Here is a 4,269-nt window from a genome sequence, read left to right on the forward strand (position 1 = left end):
CATTATTCCATGCACACAGTATTCAGGCGGGCTTGCCTGCTTTAAGCACTCTAATTTGTTCAAAGTAAACGTGCCGGCCCACCGAGACACTCAACTAAGAGCACCCTGGTAGGATTTCAACGGGGTCCGCCTCGGGACGCGCAAGCACGCCTTCGGCTCGCCCCACCGGCAGGACGTCCCACGATACATGCCAGTTAAACACCGACGGGCGGTGAACCAACAGCGTGGGACACAAATCCAACTACGAGCTTTTTAACCGCAACAACTTTAATATACGCTATTGGAGCTGGAATTACCGCGGCTGCTGGCACCAGACTTGCCCTCCAATAGATACTCGTTAAAGGATTTAAAGTGTACTCATTCCGATTACGGGGCCTCGGATGAGTCCCGTATCGTTATTTTTCGTCACTACCTCCCCGTGCCGGGAGTGGGTAATTTGCGCGCCTGCTGCCTTCCTTGGATGTGGTAGCCGTTTCTCAGGCTCCCTCTCCGGAATCGAACCCTGATTCCCCGTTACCCGTTACAACCATGGTAGGCGCAGAACCTACCATCGACAGTTGATAAGGCAGACATTTGAAAGATGCGTCGCCGGTACGAGGACCGTGCGATCAGCCCAAAGTTATTCAGAGTCACCAAGGCAAACGGACCAGACGAGCCAATCCGATTGGTTTTGATCTAATAAAAGCGTCCCTTCCATCTCTGGTCGGGACTCTGTTTTTTTTTTTTTTTTTTTTTTTTTTTTTTTTTTTTTTTTAAAAAATTCTTTATTTCCATAAACAATGTTAATTTTACATCTAGCCCACTGCCTTATTTGATTAGTGGGCCAAGTTAGTTATACAAGGGTAATTAGCAGCTAATTCTAAGTTCTATGTAGTAACTAGTTAGTATATAAGTGAACAGTAAGCAATGGGCAACATTATTGTTAGTCTACTACAAACATTTAATCTTTAGACTAGTTACTAATCCTACAGCGTTACAGTTGTGTCAGCTAATTTATATAAACCTACTGTAGAGCCTTGCTCATTGAGCTAACCCCAATGAGCGTGCCCCTGACACTGGGCAGGCCGAGATGGTGATCGCTGCAGGTTACTAATAATAAAATCTAAAAACTAAGTCCTACAACTAACTTATCCTAATGTCAAGTCCGGTGCGTTGTCTGGTTTGGTAAGGCTGCACCCCACCCCCCCAGAATCCTGTGGCGCGGCGGATTCAGACTGAGGAAGTCGGCCTTTCCGCGCCCAGGCGGTTTGGGAGTAGGGTATCATACTCTATCTGTGTCCTGGGTTATCTCTTTTTGTGCTACTATAGGTCTTTCAGGTAGTCCTTTAGGACTTTCTGAGATACCGCGTTAGCCAGTTTGTTTATGATGTCGAAAGTGTCGCGATGTCTGATTAGTCTAAAAGTGTCATTATGTGGTAGTTGGTCCCGCAGTACTGAGGCCACATCATTGAAAAGGGGGCACTCGTAGACTACATGGTCAGGAGTACCCTCCGGAACACCACAGTCACACGCAGGTGTCGCCTTTTTACCAAATCGACATAGATATGTCGAGTACGGTCCATGCCCAGTGAGGAAGTGGATGAGTCCCCGGGATGGATCGAAATGTGACATTTCCATCCTTTCCCTAACATCTGGTAGGAGCTCAAAGGTACGACGCCCTGTTTCTTCGGTTTCCCACGAAAGTTGCCATAGCAGCTCCCCTTTTTTCCTAATTTCTACTTTATTTTCTGTCCTGCTGCCCAGAATTTCCTCGGTTTTTTCCAAATTCCCCTTTTTAGTCCAGTACCAAGCGGCCTGCTCCCGAATTTTGATGTCCAGGGGGCAAAGCCCCATAATAACTAACAGGGCTCCTCCCGGTGTAGTTCTGTATGCCCCCACTGATCTCAGGATCATATTTCTCTGCACTCTCCTCACTGTCATGGCGGGCACCACCCTCGTGAGCCTGTGTGCCCAGACTCCGGATCCGTAACCCACTATGGATATTAGTATACTGTTATGATAGAGTTTGATGAGATGTGGTGGAAGATGAAACCGCTTATGCCCAATGGAGATGAGGTTGTTGAGTACCTGTAAAGCTCTTTGAGTTACGGTTTCAATGTGTCTACTGAAAGTCCACCTCTCATCAATGATGATACCTAGATAGCGTGTCTCACGTCGCCGGAGAACTGGTGATCCATCTATCCTAACAGTTGGGTTACGAGCTAATTGTCCCTTTAGAAGAAGATAGGTAGACTTGGCCGGTGAAATTGTCATTTTTGTCTTGCGGCACCACAGTTGGAGTGTGTTTATTGCTCTCTCGATCTTAGGCTCTATGTCCTCTCGGCTACGGCCGCCGACCAGTAGGAGGAGATCATCTGCGTAGGCTATCACCTCCAGCACTTCGTCGCTTTGTTGTAATGTATCTAGTAAGGGTTCCATGTGGATGTCCCAGAACAGCGGACCCAGTACGGAACCCTGGGGACATCCCTTGGTGATAGTTTTCCTTACTCTTGTGCTAGCAGATGATAGCCAGACCTCCCGATCTTCACAATAGCTCCTCAGACAGCCATATAGCGGCCCTGGACACTCCTTCTCCCTTAAGCAGGAGAAGAGCGAAGGCCACCACAGGTTGTCGAAGGCGCCACTTATATCCACCATGATGCCAACAACGTACTTGTACGGGGTAGAGCCGCAGACCTCGGCCGCCAGGGCGATTGCATCAGATGCCGATCGTCCAGACCTGAAGCCAAACTGCCTGTTGCTCATTCCGCACAGCACTCGGTGTGCCGCCAGTCTATCAGCCAGAAGTCTCTCCAGAATCTTCCCAAGCAGATCAAGCAGGCAGATAGGTCTATAAGATTTGGTTTCTGCTGGGTCTTTGTCAGCCCCTTTCTTTATAATTACCACATTTGCCCTCTTCCATATTCGAGGGAACTTTTTCTGCTTGAGGCATTCGTTATATAAATGAGTTAGAGGGGCGACTATCTGGGGGGCCAGGAATTGCACCACTTCCGCCACAATACCGTCTGGCCCAGGAGCTTTTCCTCTCTTCAGGGAATTTATGTGGCCAGCTACCTCTTCTTCTGAGAATGGGTAGACTGCCATATCATTTTCATACGCATTGTTGTTATTCTCCCGCAGCTGCCGTTGTTCATCTGTCTCATCCGCTGTATCATCAGGCAACAGGGAGTGGAGAAGGACCTCAGCAGTTTCCTGCCAAGACCCCGTCATCCGGTCCCCATGCCTGACGGTTGAAAGCTCCATCGGAGAACGGATCTTTTCCCGGACAAGCCTGTAGGGAACTCCCCATGGGTCTAATGCTAGTTGGTTCAGAACAAAGTGTTCCCAACTTTTTGTTCTAACTTCCCGTAGCTGTTTTTGGAAGTTATCTTTGGCTTCCCGGTAAAGCTGCAGCCATCTTTGTCTTTCTTGCCAGACGACACTGCGCTGGTAGTGCCTCCTGAGCCTTCTGACCGACCGGCGCATCTCCTCTAGTTCAGCAGACCATGGTGATGGAGAGGCCGCCATGGCCCTCCTCCTAGTAGGTACGGCTGCCTTGACTGCTCGAGTTATTACTGAGACCAGTTCTTCGGCTCTGTTGTCAACGTCAAAGTGTCTGTGGTCGTCACCTTCTGATATCGGAGGAATGTCGCACTCCCCAGCAAGTCTCTCCCAGTCGGCTCTATTGTAATTGTATTGTATTTCCCACCCCATGGCCCAGCGGCTCTCGCCATCTCCTATGTTGAAAGTAATAAGATTGTGGTCACTTGTAGTGGCATTCTCAACTACTTTCCATTGCTGGATTAGGTATGCTGCGTTTGGCGTAGCCAGGGTCACGTCGATGTTTGTGCCTTGGCCCCCTCCCGCCGCATAGGTCGGAGGGTTGCCTGGCTTGTTAGCCACTACAAGCTGCAAGGCCATGATGGCTTCTTCTGCCTTCTCTCCATTGGGATCCCTGGTGCCGCTGTACCATAAGGGGGATTTGGCATTCATATCGGCAGTCACAAATGTTTTCCGCCCCCGCAACGCCGTGATAGCTGTGGTGAGATGAGCTAGGTGTCTTTCAATATCATCACCATATTGAAAGTATGTGTTGATCATAATAATAGCTCCTGCTGGAGATTGCAGCTCCACGACGTTGCAGTGGCTGGTTGTGAACTGCGTTAGAACTGTAGCCCTTATCAGTTTGTTAGTGATAATAATTGCCGCTTTTGGGTCTTCACCTCTGCAGACGACTTGCCAGGTCGCAGCTGTGAAAGCAATCTTCCCGTTTAGGGAGTACGGCTCCTG

This window comes from Schistocerca gregaria, unplaced genomic scaffold, assembly GCF_023897955.1.
Source record: "Schistocerca gregaria isolate iqSchGreg1 unplaced genomic scaffold, iqSchGreg1.2 ptg000398l, whole genome shotgun sequence".
Classification (NCBI taxonomy): Eukaryota; Metazoa; Arthropoda; class Insecta; order Orthoptera; family Acrididae; genus Schistocerca; species Schistocerca gregaria.